The sequence below is a fragment of the Microcebus murinus genome, chromosome 3 (assembly GCF_040939455.1).
Source record: "Microcebus murinus isolate Inina chromosome 3, M.murinus_Inina_mat1.0, whole genome shotgun sequence".
NCBI classification, from domain to species: domain Eukaryota; kingdom Metazoa; phylum Chordata; class Mammalia; order Primates; family Cheirogaleidae; genus Microcebus; species Microcebus murinus.
Genome location: NC_134106.1, coordinates 43,894,613 through 43,920,080, shown reverse-complemented (window position 1 = coordinate 43,920,080; position 25,468 = coordinate 43,894,613).

The following is a 25,468-nucleotide window of genomic DNA, read 5'->3' as shown; positions in this document are numbered from 1 at the left end:
TCCATTGGGCCTGGGTATGGCTCCTTAAGTTCTGGTAACCCATGAACTGGAAGATTAATTTTCTGCCATAAGCACATCCAATATACAATATTAGAGAAGGAACAGGCTACTTGAAATAAAAACGCCTATTCAGGAATGGGGAGAATAGAGACAACCGCCAATCACTGTTCCCTAGAAATTATAAATTTTCTACAGGCAGGAATAGTGCGGGACAACTTCCTTGATTAACCATATGGAAGCCCCTGATTCTGTTTTTTGGAAGGATCTCCTCATCCATTGTTCTCTATGGTTCTGATTTTGTTCCTGGAAAGTTTCTTGTTTTCTATTTTCATGGAAGGACATCTCTGAAGCTAACAACGGATAGTAGGCCCCTCTTGATGGCCATGGAACTTTTTCAGATCACTTACCGTTTCTGCGGTTTTCTTTGTGGAGGGCAGGAATTGTATTTTGAAGGCTACACAATTACAGACTCCCCTGACAAAGATGTCTGTAACATTATCTCCCATCTTACCAGTTATTCTTACAACATGACTTGGTTATTTCCCCATGAGGAAACAGAGGGTATGTCCTCTCTCCTTGAAACTTGGACCTTTTGACTGCCTCAACCAATAGAACATGGCAGACTGTCACCATGTGACTTCCAACCTGAGGTCTTAAAAGGTGATGCAGCTTCTACTTGACTCTCTGAGGTGCTTGCTCTTGGGAACCATGTTATGAAGAAACTCACGTCATGTGGAGGTGTCACATGTAGTGTCCTGCCTCACAGGCTTAGCTGACATCATAGTCAACAGCAAGCATTAGGCATTAGACTTGTGAGTGAGGACCCCATTAAGATCACTCCACCACTAGTCACTGTCTGTTTGCAACTTCATTGGAGACTCCAAGTGTGAACCATCTAACTGAATATAGTCACTTCCCAGAAGTGTGAGGGATAATAATGATGATGATGATGATAATAATAATGAAGGACTGTTGTAGTTTTAGACCACTAAATTTGGGGTAGTTTGTTATATAGCAAAAGATAACTGATATGACTTTTGCAGGCTGGGCATAAAGGTTTTGTTAATACAATTCTCTCTCTCTAAAAAAGGTGAGCCTTCGATTTATTTATTTATTTCTGGTCAGTTCCATGCATAAGTAACCACAATTACAGTTCTTAAATATATATAGTTTTAAAGACTGTGCTTTTTAATTTGTTGGCTTCTTTGATCCTCCAGCCCCTTATGACTATCTTGTGACTGTCTGACATAACGGGTTTGGGGTAAAGGACACATCTTTAGTGCCATCGTTGCCAGTAGATGCACAGCTTTTGTGTGGTGGGCATAAATGTAGTCTCCTGTCAGAGCCTTTATTTAGCCATGCTGCCAACCTCACCTTGCTGCTTCAGAAGGAGGAATTCAAGCTATAGACTCTTTCAACCGAGCAATGTTCTAAATTTTAGGACTCTTAAGAAATTTAGCTTTCAAGCTCTAAACAGAGGGTGTCTCTTTTAACAAAGTTGGATTCCCTTCCATCTCTACTTGCAGACTGGCTAACTGTGGCCAGAGTGTCACCTTTTCATGTAGGACTTTGCTGAAAGAGGGAAGAAGATACCAACAGCTGCCAGCATTCTGAATCTTTTCTGTCATTTCCCTCAATGTGATGGCCTTGTTGGGCATGTGTCTTGCAGCAAGGTGCCTTGTGGGGTGAACAGGTCTCCATTTGGTCAAGAATTTTGACTGACCAAGCTGTGCCTTCATGAAACAAGGGTCCCTATATTTCCACCCTGCAATAACTAATTGTGCCCTGCTGCCCACCACGTCTAGTATGCCAATACCTATTTTTTTTAGAAGTGGGGAAGTACCCACTTCTAGGTATCTACATTCTGAATCACTTTGGATTAGATTCATCTACGAGTAACAGAAAAATCAAAGTAAGAGTAGCTTACACAGGATGGAAGTGTATTTCTGTCTAACATAGAGGACTCCAGGGTGGGCAATCCAGGAGTTGTATGGTAGTTTCATGGTTATCAGGATTCAGTTTCTTCTATCTTGATGCTCTTCTATTTCTTAACTTGCTGCCTCATGTTCCAAGATAGCTGCTTAAACTCTTAAGTATCACACCACTTTCTAGCCAGTAGTAAGGAAAAACAGCGGAGAGGAGTGTGCCTTCTTCAAGTGTGTTTATTAGAAGTTGCACACATAGCTCTCATTTAAACCACGTTTTCTAGCAATTAGTCTCCTGGCTGCACTTAACAGGGAGGGAAGATGGGAAATGTTTTTAACCTGGGTGGTCATGTGCCCAGAGAAGCCCTTATTCACATCCTCTTTAAAATTACTTAGCTCTGTTCTATATATTCTTTACATAGTTTTCTCATGAAATTAAACTTTTAAATGAACTGTGTGCTATGTGAGGAAAACATCACTGGGACTTAATCAGAAAGGGGGTGTTTTGGGATGTTAAAGCTGAGAAAATTAAGCCTCGCATGTGTCCTTGGGATCCGGACTCCCAGGACCTCATTCACTCGTGGTAACTAAATCCCCCACACCAGCCCTCATTAACCATCCTTACGGCAAGAGCTCTTCCTCCCAAAAGGATCTATTATTTGCATTCTGGGGAGGCAATTAGAAGTTTATAGTAAGATTTAAATTTGATAAGAACCCCAGTGCTCTTTTCTGTATTTCTTCTCAATAACCTGACCAAGGATTTTTCTCCCCTAGTTTACTAAACTTTGTCAAATCTGATACTAGAAGAATAAGCTCTGTTTAATCAAATAAAAACTTCTTTTTGTTTATCAGAAATAAGTTGATAAGAGATACAGTAGTCCCCTCTTATCTGCAGAGGGTGTATTTCAAGACCCCCAGTGGATGCCTGAAACCATGGATAGTACTGTATTTTATATATACTATGTTTTTTCTTATTCATGCATACATAAAATAAAGTTTAATACATTAGGCACGGTAAGAGATTAACAATGATAATAATATAGAACAATTATAGTAATATACTCTAATAAAGATATGTGGATATTTCACTGTACTGTACTCATTCTTCCGTGATTTATCAATGAGACAATAACCCAGATGACTACTCAGTGACTAACAGGCAGGTAGCATACACAGCGTGGATACATTGTGCTGGGCAAAGAGGTGATTCACATCCTGGGATGAACGGAGCAAGGTGGTGCAAGATTTCATCACACTACTCAGAACAGCGCACAAGTTAAAACTTAGGAATTGTTTATTTCTGGAATTTTCCATTTAATATTTTTGAACTGAGGTTGACCACAGGTAACTGAAACCATGGAAAGTGAAACCACAGATAAGGGGGATTACTATAATGACTTATCTCTCATTATGTCTAAGAGGAAGATTAATGAAGTATACTAGTTATTAAAAAGTCATTAAATTAATTCAGTTATTCATTCAAAAATGTTACTTGAGTACTTATTATGTGACAGACACAGCACTCACTGTGGGGAACATTGTGATGAACACAACAGCCAGTCTTGACTGTAGTCAGCTGAACCATGACTACAAAGATACTCAAGTCCCAATCCATGAAACCTGTGAAACTTATATGGTAAAAGAGACTTTTTTGATGTGATGAAGTTAAGGATCTTGAGTTGGGGACATTATTCTGGGTTATCTGGGTATGCCCTAAATGCAATCATGTGACCTACTAAGAGGGACCTGCTCTCACTGTGAGAGATGGAAGAGAAGAGGAAGAAGGCACTATGACAAGGCAGGGGTCATAGCATGTGGCAGAGCCATGAGCCAAGGACGAAGGACAGCCTCTGGAAGGGGAAGGCCATGAGAAGGATGCTGCAGCATAAGAAAAGGAGCCCCTACGGGGAGTGTGGCCCTCCCCACACCTTGATGACAGTCCAGCGAACCTGCCAGCTTTCAGTGTCCAGAACTGGGAGAGAATCAATTTCTACTGTTGTAAACCACCAAGTTTGTGTTAATTTGTTACAGCAGCCACAGGAAACTAATACATTGTCTGTTAATCCACTATTACCTAGTGGGTTAAAAAGCAATTAGAGTAAAGTATGAAATAATATCTAACTTAAAACTTAAAAGAGCAATATGGGTTAGTCTGGGTAAGAGAGTGGGGAAGGGAAAAGTCAGAGATAGCTGGAAGTATCAGCTTTTAAGAAATTATTTGCCTCTTTGAAGTGGAGAATGCTTTTATGGAGCTGGAGGCGTGGTGGGGATGTTGTTGCAGAAGATGAGGATGAATGAACCATTAAGCAGGTGCTGGATGGTGAAGGCACAAATCATGCTAAGGGAACTGGGCTTTTTTCTTGGGGCCTGGAAGCTGTATAAGAACTTTTGGTAGAGGAGTGGCATTATTAGGTCTAAATTTTAGATAAATGTTTTGGATTGTAGGGTGGGTTATTGGAAATTTCCTAATGCCACATCAGTAGTTTCAGGACCCATTCTGGGGCCTTTGGGGTTTAGGCATTTTGTCTTATTATTTTGGTTCATTTTCTAAACATAGACTTTCAGTTGCAAGATTCCCTTTGTTTCCACATGTCTTTACTGCTACAGATCCCTTTTTGCTTTCCTGAACTCCAGACACATAGATTTATATGCCTACTCAATATCTCCACTTGGATAACAATAAGTATTTAAAACTTAGCATTCCCAAACCAATCTCCAGATAGTCCCTTATCCACAACCTGTTCTGCATCTCAATAAATGATGACTCTTTTCTTCAGTCATTCAAGTCAAACACCTTGTGGTTGTCCTTGACTCCTATTTTCTCTCATATCCTACGTGCAATCTACTGGAAAATTCTGGCTAGAAAACTTATGTCTAAGATAGCTGCAGCATTTTTTTTTTACTAATATTAATATATATCCTCTAAAAATCAGGCTTTCCTCATTATTTTGCAATACTTGATATGAAAAGTTCAATTGGATTTAAAATGTCTTCATGTTATTATAAGAACTTGAATAGTTATATTTGTCAATGGAAGAGCTCTTAAATCCCTTAAATATAATTTTAGCTGTTATAAATTTTTGAATGGTTGCATAAAAGGGTTTTATTTCTTTTTTTATCACCTGCTAGTAAGATGAAAAGTTTTTCATTGATGATGCTCATCAAGAATTTATAGAGATCATCATTAAAATGTCTTGAACAGGAATTTAATAAAACCATCTTGACTTTTTTAAAAAAAATTCAGAATATTACAGGGGTACAAATGTTTTGGTTACATGAATTGCTTTTATACAGTTTGAGCCAAAGTTTTAAGTGTGTCCATCACCCAGATAATGTTCATTTTACCCATTAGGTGTGAATTTACCCATCCCCTCTCCCACCGGCTTTATTTCCATTGAATTTTACTACCATATGTGCACATGAGTGTTGATCAATTAGTTCCAATTTATTAGAGAATACATGTGGTGTTTGTTTCCCCATTTTTGTGATACTTTGCTTAAAAGGATAGTCTCCAGTTCCATCCAGGATGTTACAAAAGGTATTAGTTCACCAATATTTTTTATGGCTAAGGAATACTCCATGGTATACATTTACCATGTTTTGCTAATCCACTCATGTATTGATGGGCACTTAGGTTGATTCCACATCTTTGCAATAGTGAATTGTGCTACTATAAACATTCAAGTGCCAGTGTCTTTTTATAAAATGTCTTCTTTTCCCTTAGTTAAATACCTAGTAGTAGGATTGCTGGATCAAATGGTAGTTCTACTTTTAGTTCTTTGATATATCTCCTTACTACTTTCCATAGAGGTTGTAGTAGTTTGCAGTCCTACAAGCAGTGTATGAGTGTTTCTATCCCTCTGCATCCATGTCAGTGTCTGCTGGATATATAGCATGCAAATATTTTCTCCCATTATGTAGGCTATTTGCTCCTTGGCTATGCTGAAGCCTTTTAATTTAATCAGGTCCTATTTATTTATTTTTGTTGTTGTTGAAATTGCCTTTGGGGTCTTCTTCATAAATTCTTTGCTAGGCTGATATCTACAAGAGTTTTTCCAACCTCTTCTAGAATTCTTATAGTTTCATGCCTTAGATTTAAGTCTGTTATCCACTGTGAGTGGATTTTTGTGAGTGCTGAGGGGTGCGTATCCTGTTTCAGTCTTCTACATATGGCTATCCAATTTTCCCAGCACCATTTATTGAATAAGGATTCTTTTCCTCAGTGTATGTTTTTGTCTGCTTTGTCAAAGATTGGATGGCAATATGAGGATGGTTTTATATCTGGGTTCTCTGTTTTGATCCATTGGTTTATATCTCTGTTCTTGTGCCAGTACCATGTTGTTTTGGTCACTACAGCTTTGTAATATAGCTTTAAGTCTGATAAAATGATGCCTCCTGATTTGTTCTAAATTTTGCTTAAGGTTGCTTTGCCCACTCAGGGTCTTTTATGGTTCCATAGAAGTGTAGAATTATTTTTTTCTAGATCTGCGAAAAATGATGTTGGTATTTTAATGGGTATTGCATTGAATCTGTAGATCACTTTGAGTAGTATAGACATTTTAACAATGTTGATTCTGCTAATCCATGAGCATGATATGTTTTTTCATTTGTTTATATTCTATGCAATTTCCTTCCTCAGTGTTTCGTAGTTCTCCCTATAGAGGTTAAGTGTATCCCTAGGTATTTTATCTTATTTGTTGCTGTTTTGAAAAGTATTAAGTCTTTGATTTGACTGTTGTTGGTGTGTAGGCATGCTACTGATTTGTGTATATTGATTTTGTAACCTAAGTCTTTGCTGAATTTATTTATTGTTTTGCATCTCTTCACCCTGGGTCTGAATGAATTCTTCTGGGTTAGATGTGTTTCCTGGAGACAATAGATACTTGACTTGTATTTTTTAATTCATTTTGCCACCAGCCTGTGTCTCTTGAGTGGGGAATTCAAGCCATTCACATACAACTTTTTTATGTCAAGTTTTTATAATGGTTTATTGGCATCATTAAAAAAATGTTGAAATATTTTAAGTGGAAGTTTTATAAAAATTCTATATTTAATACCTTCCCTAACTCTTTGCATTTTATTTTCATTATAATTATATAAGAAAATGGTAATGACTTTTTAACCATACTCCATAAATAGGTTCCACAGTTCCTTTTGTTTTATCTTATTATTTTCTCTATTTTTTAAAAAAATTATAGTAAAAAACACAGAACATAAAATTTACCATCTTAGATATTTTAAGTGCATAGTTCAGTAGTGTTAAGTACATTCAGATTGTTGTACAATCAATCGCCAGAACTCTTTCTATCCTGCAAAACTGAAACTGTACCCATTAAACAACTCTCTACTCTTTCCTCCCTGCAGTCCCTGGAAAGCACCAATTTACTTTTCATCTCTATGAACTTGACTACTCTAGGTATCTCATATAAGTGGAATCACACATTTGCCTTTGTGTGACTGGCTTATTTCACTTAGTGTAATGTCTTCTAGTTTCATCCATATCATAGCACATGTCAGAATTTCCTTCCTTTTAAAACTAAGTAATATGCCATTGTAAGTATACACCACATTTTGTTTATTCATTCATCTGTTGATGGACACTTGGTTTGCTTACATCTTTTGGCTACTGTGAATAATATTATTAGGAACATAGGTATGAAATATCTCCTTGAGGCTCTGATTTCAGTTCTTTTGATTATATGCTCAGAAGTTGAATTGCTGGATCATATAATAATTCCATTTTAAGTTTTTTGAGGAACCACCATCATATTTTTCATAGTGGCTGCACCATTTTACATTCCCTCTAGTAGTGCACAAGAATTTGAATTGCTCTATGTCCGTGTCAACACTTATTTTCTGTTTTTTATAGTAGCCATTCTAATGGTTATGAGGTGGTCTTTTTTGTTCTTTGACATGACTAAAGCTGGAGAGTACTACCCTATGCTATCTGTTCCTTCTTCTCTCAGCCAGGTAGACTCTCTGATGGTAGCAAGGAAGGATGCTACCAAACTGAATTCACAAAAACTGCCAGGACAATTGGCTCTGCCACATCCAGCTGTTCTTTCAGACAGGACCGATGAGGCCATTTTGACTAGGTATAGCCTGGCTAAGGGGAGGCAGACATCCTGCCCCCCCAAATTCTTAAAATTCACTGGTACACCTTTCCTTTTTAAAAATTTCTGACTTACAAAGAAAATCTTTCCTTATCTAATCTTGGTAATTGTCTTTTGTATTAATTTATCCTCAGTGCTTCCTTTCCACTTGTGACAACAGGATGTGAAAGCTGAACTCTCACTTCCTTTTTTATCATCTAAAATTTTCCTAAAGTGGGTTATTGACTAAGACATTATTCTTCTTAAGGACCAAATCATGCTTATCTAATTCTCCTGATATATGATACATGGTAATTTTATAAAAGAAACAAACTATCCCCAAATATATATTATCTTATATTTTATAACTATATCTTTTCTTTTTAAAAATCCATAATATTCCAAAATAAAATATCTCTAACCAAATACATTTTATAGATTTATTACTTAACCCAATAAATTTCCCTTCCCTTGATCAGTAGATTCCCTCTTGCCTAATGCTGCCAAGCAGACTATATCTTCAGGCATGGGGAGGGAGAGATCTGATTCCTGGAAACATTCAGCAGACCAGTGCATCACCCATCATTTCTGATCTAAGGTTGCATTCTGACCTTGGTATGTTCCAATCAAAGTAAAACTCCAAGCAAAAAATAGACATACAGGTTAGACAATGTCCAGCTACGATAGATTTTTTCAAATCCAAATACAATCTCCTTTTTTCCACTTTGAGTCTCTCCTTTATTGTTCTACATATACCTTGTTCTTCTAGATTAGCCTGACATCAAGTTTCATAAAGTAGCCTGCCTCTAATTACATCTAAGTGCCTGACAAGATTAGAATACATTCACTCTTTTCATTTCCTATGTCTGAAAGGGAAATTCATTTTCTGAGAGATGTAATTTAAATTTTTCTTTTCAGGAGCAAGTAACGATTCATTGAAATGTGAGTAGTGGCAACATAATTTTCTGTTATGTTTTCTAGACAGAATTTGCAGGTGAATTATTTTCTGGATATATTTTATTCACAAAGGAGACCATAGCCTGCTTTTCACATTTTCATAACCCAAAAAGCACAGGTGTTCCCCAAGGTAGTGGTAAAGGACAGTTTATAAGATCTAATTCCTTTTAGCCAGGATCTCACACCTAGGGCAGTTCTCTGTGGACCGGGGTCTTTGTCATGTGGTGTAGAAATGGGAAAGCCGCTGATTGGTGACAGGGCAGAGCCTGGGCACAGCAATTCTGATTCCTAGTGGTTTTGCTTTCTTCTAAAGAGCAGTGGCAGAGCTGACTTACAGAAAGCAATTTGGTTGGAGGCACATTCTATCATCTCTGAGTGTGACTTTATGTCACACTTTCTCTTACTGCAGTCTGTGGATATTCTATCAGAAACATACAGATATGTGTGTTAAACAGGAAAATTTCTAACTCCCATTCTAGACTGAGTGAATGAGACTCTTTGGGAGTGGGGCTGCAGAATCTGCATTTTAAAAAGGAAACCATAGGGAATTCTTTTGCTTCCATCCTTCCTCTGTCTCTCCTTTTATCCCCCTGTCCCTCCCTCCTTCAGTCCTTTCTTTCTTTCTGTCTTTTTTTCCCTTTTAAATTTTATTTTTATTGTGCTAAGAATATGAGAATACTTAACAAGAGATCTACCCTCCTAACAACCTTTTAAATTTATAATAGGGATTTTTTAAGAATTAATTTTTACATTTTGAGATAAAAATGTATATTTTCATGCAGTTGTAAGACAAAATACAGAGATAACTTCTGTATCCCTTCCCAGTTCCCCTTAATGGTAGCATCTTGCAAAACTTTAGTGCAATATGACAATCAGCATATTGACACTGATTCAGTTGAGACACAGAACTTCTCCGTCACCACAGGATCCCTCACGTTGCCCTTTTGTAGCCACACCCCTTCTCTCCTGCCCTAGGATCCACTAACCTATTTTCCCTTCCTGTAATTCTGTCCCTTCAAGAATGTTATATAAAAGGAACCATATTGTACATATCCTTTTGAGTTTGGCCTTTTTAAAGGCATCATAATTCTTTGGATATTCTTCCAGGTTTTTGCATGTAATAATGATTTGTTTCCTTTTTAGTACTGAGAAGTATTCCTTGGTATAGATGTACCACAATTTTTTAAAATCATTTACCATTGAAGGACATCTGGATTGTTTACAGTTTTTAGCTATCATGAATAAAACTGCTATAAACACTAGTGTAAAGTTTTTATGTGGCCATAAATCTCCATTTCTCTGAGATAAGTGCCCAGGAGTGTAATTGCTGGGTAGTAAAATTTAGTTTTTTAAAAAGTAAACTATGAAACTTTTCCAGAGTGGTTGTACCACCTGCAATCCCCCCAGCAATGTATAGGTGCTCCAATTATACATTTTTTTTTTTTTGAGACAGAGTCTTACTCTATTGCCCCGGCTAGAGTGCCATGGCCTCAGCCTAGCTCACAGCAACCTCAAACTCCTGGGCTCAAGCAATCCTTCTGCGTCAGCTTCCCAAGTAGCTGGGACTACAGGCATGTGCCACCATGCCCGGCTAATTTTATTATATATGTATATATAGCTGTCCAATTAACTTCTTTCTATTTTTGGTAGAGATGGGGTCTCACTCTTGCTCAGGCTGGTCTTGAACTCCTGAGCCCAAAAGATCCACCCACCTCGGCCTCCCAGAGTGCTAGGATTGCAGGTGTCAGCCACCACGCCCGGCTATACATTTTATACTGATGTCTTCACATATATCACATATTAATATATATATCATCTATATCTTTACATTCTCACCAGCATAAGGTGTTGTCACTAGTTTTTATTTTAGTCATTCTGATAGGTATGTAGTAACATCTCATTATGATTTTAATTTGCATTTTCCTTGACGTAGTTGTTGAATCTCTTTTCATGTGTTTCTCATCTATATATCTTCTTTGGTGAAAATTTCTCTTCATATCTTTTGCCCATTTTCTAATTGGATTGTTTTAAAATATTTTTTATATATGTTATGTACTATTCTTTTGTTGGATATGTGGTTTGCATATGTTTTCTCCTACACTGTACCTTGTCCTTTAATCCTCTTTCCAGGGTCTCTCACAGAACAAATGTTTTTAATTTTGATGAAATTCAATTTATCAACTTTTCCTTTTATGAATTGTGCATTTGGGGTTAAGTTTAAGAACTTTTTACCTAGCACTAGATCCAGAACATTTTCTCCTATGTTTTTTACTAAAAATTTTATAGTTATACTTTTTACATTTAAACCTGTGGTCTATTTGAGTTAATTTTTGTATAAGGGGTGAAATTTAGGTTAAGATTTTTTTTTGCCTATAGATGTCCATTTGCTCCAGCACCATTTATTGAAAAGGCTATATTTCCTCCACTGAATTGCTTTTGCACCTTTGTCAACAATCAGTTGGATATATTTGTGTGGATCTATTTCTGGGTTTTCTATTTTGCTTCATTGACCTATATGTCTGTTTCTCTGACAATACCACACGGTCATGATTACTATAGCTATAAGTCTTGAAATCAGTAAATGGATTCCCTTAATTTTATTCTCGTTTTTCAAAATTACTTTAGCAACTCTAGTTTCGTTTCCTTTTCATATTAAATTTTAGCATAATCTTGTCTATATCCACAAAACATCTTACTGATATTTTGAGAGGAAAAGCCTTAAACTTGTATATTAATTTGGGGAAAATGGAATTCTTTAATCTGCTGAGTCTTCTAATCCAGCTGTCCCCAACCTTTTTGGTTTCATGGAAGATAATTTTTCCCCAGATGGGGGAGGGCGGAGCTCAGGCAATGATGTGAGAAACGGGGAGTGCTATAAATACAGATAAAGCTTTTCTTGGTCGCTCCTGCTGTGCACCTCCCCTTCCTAAAATTCACAGAAGACAATTTTTCCATGGATATGGGGTGTGGGTGGTGGAGCTCTGCAGCCCCATCCCTAATAGGTCACGGACTGGGGGTTGGGAGCCGCAGTTCATGAACATATTATGTCTTTCTATTTATTTAGACATTCTTTTAGTTCTTTCATCAGTGTTTAGTAGTTTTCAACATACAAGCCCTATACATGTTTAGTTAGATTTATACCTAGTGTTTGTTTAATTATTTTTTTAGTGGCTGTGATTGGGATTGTATTTTCAATTTCATTGTCCATGTGTTCATTGCTAGCATATAGAAATGTAATTGATTTTTCTTGAATCTGCGATCTTCCTGAACTCATTAGTTCCAGAAGATTTTTAATTTTAATAGATTCCTTGGAATTTTCTAAATATACAATCATGTCATCTGCAAATATGAGCAGCTTCATTTTTTTCTTTTTAATCTGTATGCCTTTTGTATCCTTTTCTTGACTAAATACAATGGCTAGAAGTTCCAGTACTATGGTGAAGAAGAGTGGTGAGAGCAGACATCCTTACATTGTTTTTGATCTTAGGAGGAAAGCATGTTCATTGTAAGTTCTCTTCTCTACTGAGGAAAGGAAGTTCCCCTCTATTCCTATTATATTATAAATTGGTGTTAAATTTTGTCAAATTATTTTTCTTCATTGATTGATATGATCATTGTGATTTTTCTTTAATTTGTTTCTGTGGTGGATTACATTGATTAGTTTTGAAGTATTGAATCAGCCTTGCATTGCTGGTATAAACTCCACTTGGTCATAATACATAATTCTTTTTATATTTTGTTACATTTTATTTGCTAATATTATGTTAAGGGCTTTTACATCTATATGCATGAGAATATCAGTCTGTAGCTTTCTTTTCTTTCTTTTCTTATTTTTTAGCATTGTCTTAGTCTGGCATTGGTATAAGGGTAATTCTAATTTCCTAAGATGAATTGGGAAGTGCTTCTAGTTTCTGAAAGAGATAGTGTAGATTGGTGTTAAATCTTTAAACATTTGATAGAATTTTCTGCTGAAAACATCTGGGCCTGAAGATTTGTTTTTTTGTGAATATTTGGATTATGAATCCAATTTTCCCAATAGTTATAGGGTTTTCAATTTTTCCCCATTCAGTATGATGTTGGCTGTGGGTTCGTCATATATGGCTTTTATCATTTTGAGGTAAGTCCCATTCATACCTATTTTTCTTAAGTGTTCTTATCATAAAAGGGTGCTGAATTTTGTCAAATGCTTTTTCTGCATCTATTGAGAGAATCATATGGCCTTTGTTTTTCCTTCTATTTATGTGGTGAATCACATTTATAGATTTGTGTATGTTGAACCATCCCTGCGTCCCTGGGGTGAAGCCCACTTGGTCATGATGGATTATTTTTTTAATAAGCACCTGAATTCAGTTTGCTAGGATTTTACTGAGAATTTTTGCATCTATATTCATAAGAGATATTGGTCTGTAGTTTTCTTTTTTATTTGAATTCTTTCATGGCTTTGGTATCAGGTTGATGTTGGCTTCATAAAATGTGTCAGGAAGATTCCTTCCTTTTCAATGCTATGGAATAATTTCTGTAGGCTAGGTACCAGTTCTTCTCTGTAAGTCTGGGAAAATTTGGCTGTGATACTATCTGGTCTGGGACTTTTTTCTTGGAAGATTTTTTTATTGCTGCTTCACTTTCGTTACTTGATATTGGTCTGTTCAAGAATCCTATTTCTTCCTGATTGAGCCTAAGGAAGTTGTATATTTCTAAGTATTTGTCTATTTCCTCCATGTTTTCAACTTTATGTGCATATAGATTTTTATAGTACTCAGAGATAATATTTTATATTTCTGTGGTACCAATCATGAATTCTCCTTTTTCATTCCTTATTGAGCTTTTTCTTAAAGAGTTTTTTCTTTTCTGCTTCTGGTTAATCTAGTGAGAGGTGTGTCAATTTTGTTTATCCTTTCAAAGAACGAACTTTTTGTTTCAGAGGAGAGGATGGGTAAATTCACACCTAATTGGTACAATGTACATTACCTGGGTGATGGGCACACATAACTTTGACTCAAATAGTACAAAAGCAATTTATATAACCAAAATGCTTGTACCCCTGTAATATTATGAAATTAAAAAAAATAATTTTTAAAAAATAAAATGAAAAACAAAAACAAAATAAATAGTTACGAAGTTAATTAAATGATCTCTTTCATGTTGGGTATGTTGTAGTAGTTTGTGCTTTTAAAGGAATCGATCCACTTTATCTAAGTTGTCAAATTCATATGTGTAGAAGAATTCATAGTATTCTCTTAGCCATCTTTTTTGATGTTTGCAGGGTCTGTAGTAATATCCTTTGTTTTATTTCTATATTGATAATTTGTGTTTTCTCTTTTCCTTTGTAAGTTTTGCTAAAAGGTTGGCAATTTTATTGATCTTTTCAAGGAGTCAGCTTTTTGTTTTGTTTTCAATTGTTTTACTACTTCCAATTTAATTGATTTTTGCTGTTAACTTTATTATTATTATTTTTGGCATGAAGTCTGATTTATTTTGTTGTAGAGAAAATAAAATAAATAGGCACTTCTTTTACATTCAAATTTGTGAAGGATTAACAATGTTGGTGATATTACTTATTTTATTATAACATTAACATTTTTGTTATCACTTTGTGAAATGCAGTGACTTAAATATTAATTTAAGTTCTGAATTTTGAGGGGCTTTTACATTTATCTTTTTTATTTTTTTCTTTCTTTTTTTTGGTTTATTTTACTCTTCCCTTTTTTAGTTTCTTGAGGTGGGAGTTTGGATTATTGATTTGAGATTTTTCTATTTTCTAATGTATGCATTTAGTTTATAAATTTGGCTTTTAGTATGGCTTTAATGCTATCCTACAAACTTTCTTATGTTATATTTTCATTTTCATTCAGTTTAATTAATGTTTTTCAGGGCTGGGCACAGTGGCTCATGCCTGTAATCCTAGCACTCCTGGAGGCTGAGGCGGGCAGATCGCTCAAGGTCAGAAGTTCGAAACCAGCCTGATCGAGACCCTGTCGCTACTAAAAATAAAAAGAAATTAATTGACCAACTAAAAATATATATACAAAAAATTAGCTGAGCATGGTGGCACATGCCTGTAGTCCCAGCTACTCGGGAGACTGAGGCAGGAAGATCACTTGAGGCCAGAAGATTGAGGTTGCTGTGAGCTAGGCTGACACCAAGACACTCACTCTAACCTGGGTAACAAAGTGAGACTCTGTCTCAAAAAAAAAAAATTAATGTTTTTCAGTTCCTTTGAGACTTCTTTTTTACTCATAAATTATTTATAAATGTGTTGTTTAGTTTCTAAGTGTCTCAAGATTTTCCTGTTATCTTTCTGTTATTTATTTCTAATTTAATTTAATTGCAATCAGAGAGCACAATTTATATGATTTTAATTCTTTTAAATTTGTTGAAGTTTGTTTTATGATTTATGGTGTTATTGAGACTTCCATATACTTGCTAATTTTCTATCTAGTTGTTCTTTCAGATGTCGAGAGAGGGATGTTATCTACAGCTAAAACTGTGGATTTGTCTGTTTTTCCTTTTAGTTTTATCAGTTTCTGCTTGACATATTTTACAGTTGTCTTATTCAATGCATTATTGAATTTAAGATTACTGTATCTTCTTGATGGATTGACACTTTTATCATTATATAATATCCCATTCTGTCTTTGGTTATTTTCTTTGCTTTAAAGTCTACTTTATCTGATATTGATATGGCCATTTTGTGCTTAACTTTGATTAATGGCAGATTTTTTCCCATTTGTTTATTTTCAACTTGCCTAAATAATTATATTTGAAGTGAATTTCTGTAGAAATTCATAGCATATAGTTGGGTTATATTTTTTAAATACACATTGTCAATCTGCTTATTAATTGGTATATTTAAACAATTTACATTTAATATAATTATTGATATGTTAGGATTTAAGCCTGCTATTAATATTTTAATTTTTGTTTTCTGATTGTTCTTTGTTTTTAGTTTCTCTCTTTTACTTGCTTTCATGTGGTTACTTGAAAATTTTTAGAATTTCACTTTGATTTATATAGTGTTTTTGAGTTATATATCCCTTTATGTAGCTATTTTAGTGGTTGCTCTAGGCATAACATTACATACATACATAAATTATCAAAGTCTACTGATGTTGTCATTTTACCAGTTCAAGTGCAGCATAGAAGCTTTACTTCTCTTTATAGCATTTACCTTCCTTTGTTTATAATATGACTGTATCCTAAATGTTTCCTTTCAGACATTTAGGAGCACATCAGAGAATGTTATAATTTTTGTTTGAACCATCAAACATAATTTATAACTCAAGAAGATAAGGAAAGTTAGTTGTATTTACCTATGTTTTTGCTTACGATTGTTTTAATTTCATATTGCTATTGTAATAAATTATCACAAACTTACTGGAACAAAACAACACAATTTTATTTTCTTATAGCTCTCACAGTCAAACGTCTGACTCAAAGACTGTTCAGCAGTAGATTGTTTAATTTCCATATATTTGTGTAGTTTGAGAGTTGCTCTTGGAATTGATTTCTAGTTTTATTCAACTGTGGTTGGAGAAGATACATGGTATGATTTCAACTTTTTAAAATTTGCTGAGACTTATTTTGTGGCTTAATATATGGTCTATCTTGGAATATGTTCCATGTGCTGATGAGAAGAATGTATTCTCTGCAGTTTTTGGGTAAAATCATCTGTAAAGGTCTATTAGGTCCATTTATGCTAGAATTCTGTTTAAGTCCAACGTTTCTTTGTTGATTTTCTGCCTTGATGATCTTTCTAGTTCTGTTAGTGGAGTGTTGAAATCCCCCACTATTACTAAGAGAGCACCTAGGGTGCTCTGTTGTGCAGGAGAGTGTGAATTGTGCCTTTCTCTGTCCTAAAAAGTGCTTGTGGGCACTTCTCAATCCCTTTGGGGAATCCCACCCTATGGGTTAGAACTCTCCTGTGTCTCCCTGTTCCTTTGTGGTTGTCTTCGTCCAAGTGGGTGCTGACAAATGTTCATGGGGGATCCAGTGACAAGGAGACTGAGGGGCTGTGACTTCCCTGTCAGGATAGAGGCGCCCAGCTTGTGCACAGGTAATATGGCACCCATTGTCTCAGCTGGGGTCTGTGGTGGGCAGAAGTGACCCCAGGCAGGCCTGCAGCCCAATGCTCTGCTCCCAAGAAGCTCTCAGTTCGCTCATGGTAGCAATGCCTGGATTCATCAGGGTAGAATGGCTCTTCAATATATCAGAAACTGGCAGATTCACAGGTGTGAAGGCAGGAAAAGTAAACACTTCCACCTACCATTTCTTCCAGGCTTTGAATCCCTTGGGGGTTGGCCTCTGCAAAAATCTTGCTCCTTGTTCTGCTCTGCAACTCCTGTAGGATCTCCAGTAAGGGTAGGTTCTTTCACCTTTCCCTCAGTATTTCACCTGGGCTATTCTTTTTTGTATGAAACTTTTTTTTCCTATTTGGGATGATATGGTGCTCAATGTCTCTTGTTAGCCATCTCATCCCTGTCTCTGGTTCCTGAGGTTTCTACCTTGTCTGCTTTCTTGACTTTACCTTTCTGACTTTATGTTTGTTTGATGTATACTATCTGGATTTTAGCTGTATGTGGCAGGAAAAATAGGGAAAAATATGTATACTCACTCTATCTCCCAAGAAGCAGAAGTCCTTTAGATGACTTTGGAGAAGCACTGTCTAGATTCTCAGGTTGTCTATCAAGTTGAAACTATGTTTAAAATTTCCTAGGTTGAGTCATTTATGTGAATATTATATGGAAAGAGTGTTGTTTGGTGCCTTGAAAAGATGCTGAATAACCCAAAATAAATAGCTCCTATTAAATTTGTATGGTCTCCTAATAAGTTAAGTAGCTACTCTGTATCCCAATAATGGGACTTATGGGTTGGACAAGTGAGGCCATTTCAGGTTCTAGATTCTCAAATCCTACAGGGACAATTGGATAGTAATCATGACATACTCCATCATTGATGGCTGCATATTAATTAGCCCTTTTAGAGAATTACCTGACATATCCTAATGTCAGAAAATCTTGAGTTATCAGTAGTTTGATATAATTCCACCAAAAGATTTTGTTATACTTTTTTTTTTTTTTTTGAGACAGAGTCTCACTTTGTTGCCCGGGCTAGAGTGCCGTGGTATCAGCCTAGCTCACAGCAACCTCAAACTCCTGGGCTCAAGTGATCTTCCTGCCTCAGCCTCCCGAGTAGCTGGGACTACAGGCATGCGCCACCATGCCCGGCTAATTTTTTCTATATATATTTTAGTTGACCAATTACTTTCTTTCTTTTTTATTAGTAGAGACGAGGTCTTGCTCTTGGACAGGCTGGTTTCGAACTCCTGACCTTGAGCGATCCACCCGCCTCGGCTTCCCAGAGTGCTAGGATTACAGGCATGAGCCACCGCACCTGGCCTCTACTTTCAACAGTATGTGTAAATTATTCATATATATTCTTACTCTTGATGAAGATCCTTGGATTGAAATTCTTTTATGCTTTAAAGACCAAATTTCTTGAATTTTTTAAAAAATAAGTACTAGTATATAAGTGGAAATATTAAAAAATCTCTAGAGATTTATTTTTATTTACTACAATTTACAAAGCCTGCTGTGGCTAACAATGTGGATTTGTAAGTCTCAACCATTTTGACATGACAGGTTTTTCTAAAGAGCTCAACTTTCTAAATATATGAGGGAAATCATCAAAATGCTTTTTTTTTTAGTGCCTTTCCATAGCTTTCTTTTTAAGAAAGAAAAAAAAAAAGCCTACTTTTACTCTAATTCCAAAGCCAAGACAGAGAGTTCAGTTCTAAGAATTTAAAATCTTTGAAAGCTTGCTTTTTGTAATTGCCTTCTGTGGTTTATTGCTTTTTCTATGCATTGGGGTTTGGAGAAGATTTCATCTCAAATTTGGGAGATTTGGAAGTTGAATTCAATTTAGTTCCTTATGACCTTCAAGTATACTTATTGCCCCAGCAATCCTTTTATACTCCCATTCTATAGAAGACTCTGGATCCCTGGCAATTCTTTTTGCTGTTGTACTTGGAGGCTTAGAGTATAAGTACCTGCATCATCTCTGCATCAGCTGCCGCCCACGAATTTCCACAGATGGGCCTGAATGTTCAGTCCCACAGTAGATCTCCTGCAAGTTAATAGTATGAAAATTATTTAATTGACTTTGTTTTGACTTTCTTATCTGGCAAGATCCAAATCTGTAGTTTCTCCTCTGAGGAGTGGGGAACCTGTGGCCTTGGGGTGACATGTGGCCTTTTGACCAAATCCAAACTTCACAGAACAAATCCCTTTATTAAAAGGGATTTGTTTTGTAAAATTTGGATTCAGTTAGGGGGCCATACTTGGGGATCTGGAGGGCCACATGTGGCCTTGAGGCCACAGGTTCCCACCCCTGCCAGTTTATCCTATCTCTATGTGTTTTATTTTCTAAGGTGAGATTTCTGTTTTTAGTCCTGCAACCCTGTTTTCTCTGACTACAACCCAGACATGACATGACGTGTGTGGACACATCTCCCCAATGACTCCCATCTGTTGCCTCAGCTCCTGATTACGTCTCACCCTGGGTGCTATGTCTGCGTGTGACATCCACCTGCTGGGACCCTAACTTTTCCTTGGAAACACTGCAGGCTCTAATGTGTCCTGAAAATGAGTCAGCTTTCTATGCCCTTTGAACATTTCCTTACTCTCACTGCCCAGGCATCATTTTACTCTCATAGCTGAGTTTCATTTAATGTTGAATTTTAAATTTCAGTGAAAATGGAGATACCTTTGTGAAGAAACCTGAACTAAGGATGGCCAAATCAATTCCATCAATTTTCTATAAACCAAGCTTTCCCTTTTAAAATTTTTAGTGGCCTAGCCATAACACATTCTTGTGGTACAGAAGTTCTGGTATCCTGTGTCATCCCGAACTTATATTCATCTCATGAATTGTCATTCTGCACATTGAGTTTAGAGTCTGAGATTGTAATTTTCTTTTCTGATAGTCACAGTGCCACTTTCTCAGGAGGCCATAGACTATGAGGCAGTAGAAGTGCAGCTCTGGAGTCAGACTGCCTGGGTCAAGGTTTGCTTCCATCATTTATTAATAAATTCATACTTGCTCAGTGGGAACTTGGGCAAGTACCCAAGCAACTTTCTAAGCATGTTTTTTTTATTACAAACTGGGAATAACAATAATAATGACATTTATATCTTAGATTTTTAATGAAGATTAGATGAAATACTTTATGGAAAGTAAAATACTTAGCACAGTTCCTGCCATATAGTAACTTTCTAATAAATGTTCTGATTTTAAAAATTATACATTTATAGCACAAATTCAAATTTAAAATTCTAGCTAAGCTTACACTACCAGTTAATCTTATCAGCTATTAAAGTTTGATTAGTTTTACATTTAGCAAATAACTAAAAAGATCTGTTTATAACTATCAATCACACGTCTTAAGTCTAGTCCTTTATAAACAATGAGGCTAATTATTGATTACAAGTTGCACATGCTTCATTTCCAAAATCAAGCGTAGATATGGTTCTCAGAGTGTATCACCAGGGAATGTAATAGAAATGTAAATTCATGGACCCTACTCCTGACCTACTGAACCAGAAATTTGCAGGGTGAGGCCCAGTAACATGTGCTTTAATAAGCCCTGTAGGGGATTCCGATGCACATTCAAGTTTGAGAACCACTGTTAGATTAAGGTTTGAGCCACTGCATGCATTTTCTGTCTCATGGCTCTTGCTCCTGTGTTCATTGTTTTACCTGCTGTCATGCTCATCACAGATATCTTTAGCTAGTTAGAAACCTAAAAGGCTTAACATAGAATTAAATGATTGTGTTAGATTGATGGGAAATTTTTTTTTAAAAAGGTTTTCCTTGTAGGAAGAAAGATCTAAAGGGAGAGGAAGCTAACAGCTTAACCAAGCAGTCACATCTCCTGTGAATAATCACTGGAACTGCCTTGATTATTTCATTTGATTATTTGCTTTTCTGTTCAATAGCAGCAACCAAGGCCTTGGGATCTTTATTTTCCTTTCTTGGAAATAATGCTGAAGAAACCAGGATTTGTTAGTGTCTATGGCTGCCTTGTGGATTGTTATTTTAAGGAGCCTCTTAATTTAATCTTAGCATAATCCTTTTTTTTCTGTTGGTGTTCCAATGCTTATTTTAACACATGAATAAATTTACAGTGACTGCTTAAAAGCATTTTAGGTTTCTTAAAAGCATTTTGGGTACATTCTGAACAGTTGTAAATACAATTTCATTTATTCTGAGCAGCTAATTTCTGGATAAACAGTAATTCAGTTGCTAAAAGCTATCTTTGTTATGTTTTCCTGTTTTTTCTAAGCATACAAAGTGAAGCATAAACATTATATAGAATTGAGAAAGGAAATATTGGATATTATGTAAATCTAGTATATGAATTCTCACAAAATAGCATGTTCTTTCCATTTACTTATATGGGAATACTGATGTATTTGAAACCCTGAGGAGAGAATTAGTGTTAGGATAGATAACACTGCATAGCACTAGTCTGCCACCTCCTTGGCATGGTGCTTGAGTAAATTGTTTAACTACCAAACCTTGGATGTGCCCTATTCAAAATGACAATATGGCCAATTTCAGAGGTTGTTGAGGAGAAAGTGACATAATGTAAGTAACTATCCAGCATAGAGTAAGAGAGCTCAAAAAATACTGTCACTATGTCTGAGGCATTTTGAACATTTCATACTTTTGATTTGCATTTAGTATTCTTTCTAATTGATAAGGCTATTTATATACATATTGTTTATGGTTCCTTATTTGAGCCTTTTAATTTTTCTAGGAGGTGTATAACATAGATCTCTTATTTATTTATTTATTTATTTTAAACAGAGAAAAGTTTTCTACTGATTAGCTTATTGCCAGGTTTAATAGGGGTTCATTAAACTTTAGAATCTGATCTAGGAGGGATTGATTTTGGGCCATCTAGTTCAAGTTCTCCCTTTACCAAATAAACCATCCAGGCCCTGGGAGTGGAAATGACATGGCCAAGGCTTCACAGCTAGTTGTTGGCATGATGTCACTTGTTCCCTACAAGTTGGGAACCTGTTAGATGGCAGGAACAAAGACATCACCTCAAACATCCAGAGCTGCTCAGCTTGGCACTGGAGGCCCTGCATGATGTGGTTCTTCCTACCTCTAGCTTCCCCTTCTCCATTTCCTGCCTAACACATTATGATTCTGCAATATGCATAATTCTGAAGTTTTTCTTTATTCGTAGCTCCACTAATGTTGTCTTTTTGGCCTGAAAAACCCTTACCTCTCTTTTCCATTTTCAACCCATTAACTCTAACTGTGAATCATAGAATAGCAGTCCTTAAAATCCTCACAATCAACCTGCTGTGCTTCCATGCCATACTTTTGTCATAGCTCTGACTACTTTGTATTAAAATGATACATCGACATGTCTGTCTCACTTACTATAACATAAAGCTTTCAAATGATGGGTACATGTCCTATTTATTTGTCTATTTTCGGTATCTAGTATAGAGTCTGGCACATTTATATGTTTAGCAAATACTTGTTGAACTGAACCGTTGTTTGGCTTCTGTGAATTACCTTTTGGATTGTCTTTACTTACATATCATTGTGATTTTCTCTATTCTAATGCTTTCAGAGTCGAATGCAAGTACAAAAATGGGACTTATGGTTCAGAGACCTGAATTCTCCAGGCTTGCTGCCTAAAAGCCATGTCAATACAGAAAGCTTAGAATGTTTCAGGGCCTTGGATTCATTCTTTTTAAAATTTTCTTTTGTCGTAAAAAGTACACAGAAAAATGTATAAAACATAGATTTACTGTTCACATATTGATATAATGCAAATACCCTTCTCTCTCTCTCTCTCCATGTCTCTACCACAAAGGCTGAGAATTAGAGCATTGCCAGCACCCAGAAACTACCCTCTCTTCTTTCCTGATCACAGCTCTTTACTCCACACAAAAAGTAACCTGGATTCTGACCTTAATGATGTCTATACTTTTCTTAATACTTTTTCTAAGTGTCCATCCTTAAGGATTTTAGATATTTTGCCTATTTTTTTTATATTATATAGATGGAAACATTCACTGGGCATTGTTTTGTGTATGGCTGGTATATAGAAATATAACTGATTTTTCAATTGTGTTAAAAAACACATGACACAAAATTCAATGTTTTAACCACTTTTAAGCATACAGTTCAGTAGCGTTAAGTGTATTTACATTGTTCTGAAACAGATTTTTCATCTTACAAATGGGAAACTCTCTACCCATAAAACAATAGCTCCCCTCTCCTCTTTCCTCCCAGCCCCCTGGGAACCACTCTTCTATTTTCTGTTTCTGTGAATTCGACCACCTTACGTACTCACGTAAGGGAAATCAGACTGTATTTGTCTTCTTTTGTGACTTATTTCACTTTGATGTCCTCAAAGTTCATCCATGTTGTAGCATGTGTTGGAATTGCCTTCATTTTTAAGGCTAATTAATATTCTATTATATGTATATACTACATTTTGTTTGTGTATTTATCCGTCAAGGGACATTGGGTTACTTCCACCTCTTGGCTATGGTGAATAGTGCCGCTATAAACATGGTATGCAAATATCTCTTCATGACCCTGCTTTCGCTTCTTTTGGATATATACTCAGAAGTAGGATTGCTGGATCATAGAGTAGTTCTGTTTTTAATTTTTGGAGGAATCTCCCTACTGTTTTCCATAGAGGTTGTTCCATTTTATGATCTCACTTATAGTGTACAGTGGTGCCAATTTTTCCACATCCTTGCCAAGACTTGTTATTTCTGGGTTTTTGGATAGTAGTCATTCAAATGGGTGATAGATAGCTCATTGTGGTTTTGATTTGCATTTTTTGGTGATTAGTGATGTTGAACTTTTTTCATATCCTTGTTGGTCATTTGCATATCTATAATTGGTTTTTATATGTTGATCTTTTATCCAGCCATCTGTCTAAATTCACATATTAATTTTACCTTTTTTCTATAGATTCCTTTGGAATACACAGGGACACCCCCTCCAGAGTTATATAATTTGTGTGTAATGATAGTTTTATTTGTTTTTTCTAATTCTTATAAATTTTTTCCTTGTCCTACTTCTCTGGTTAAAAGTTCAACATTGATTTCTCACTTTTTTATGTTCATTGATATCTTTACCCCTTTCCCAGAAAATGCAGATACATTAAAATTCTTTAAACCTCTTTATTTCTTGTCTAAAACATGCTATTATTTCTTAAGTTGTCAAATTCTATAAGACTGTGTGTTTTGGAGACCTCAAATAATGTTGTCTCCTCCCAGAAAGTATCTGTGAGGTGATTCTGGGTACTAGTAATGCAGGATTACCTTAATCCAATTCAAGTTTGGGCCAGTTAGGTGAACTGAAACTGGGCTATTATATTTCCCCACGAGAGAGTGTTTATTCTATTATAGAATGAAACTCTTTGGGGTCATAGCCATAAACAGATGGTGGCTTACCAAGGTCCTCAATCTTTGCAGACCTAATTATGACTCTTCTATGACTCTTCTGTAGCTTCTCAGCAGCTAGTTTCTGATGTGAAGGACAACAGTGGCTGAGTGCCAGCTGAGCTTCCTAGATTCCTGTCTTCTCCTATCTCCCCATCTAGTATTTCATCTCAATATCTTGTTAGTACTTTGATCTTTTTAAAGATGTTTTAAAGTATTCTATCCATCTTCAATGGGAGGTTATGGCCAAATTACCTAACTTGTCATTAGCTCATCCAACCTCAAAGTGTTTTATTTTTTCTTTACAAAAATCTTTAAAATGAGGAAGATAGAATTGATTAAATTTATTTAGGACTTTCATTTTATTATGAAATGCTTTTTTTCTGATTTTTTTTTCTCTTTGACAAAAGAATGGCTGAATAAAATATTTAAGTGAATTAATTGGGAAAGGTATGTTCCCCTATACTTTGAGATAGTTGAGGGAAGAAAGGTGAATTAAGTGAACACTACAGTAAAAGTGTACATTTTTGAGAAGTTAGTTATTAGAGTTTGTATACTTTCATACCCTACCTTCTTCACTTCTGCCTGAATAGATATTAGATTATCATCTTTTCCTGATTCCCTTCCCTATGTCCTATATAGGTTGACTTTATCTCTAAGTGTGTTGATTTCCTAGGGCTGCCACAACAAAGTACCATAAACTGTGTGGTTTAAACTACAGACATTTATGTTGTCATGGTTCTGGAGGTGAGAAGTCTGAGATCAAGGTGTAGGCCGGGTTGGTTCCTTCTGAAGGTTGGGAAGGAGATTCTGTCTCGTGCTTCTCTCCTAACTTCTGGTGTTTGGCTGGCAATCTTTGGCATTCTTTGGCTTGCAGATGCATCACCCTGATCTCTGCCTTCCTCTTCACATGGTATTCTCCCTGTGCACATGTGTCTCACTGAGTCCAAATTTCCCCTTTTTGTAAGACATGTCAGATTAGTGCCCTTCCACAATGTCTTGTCTTGAT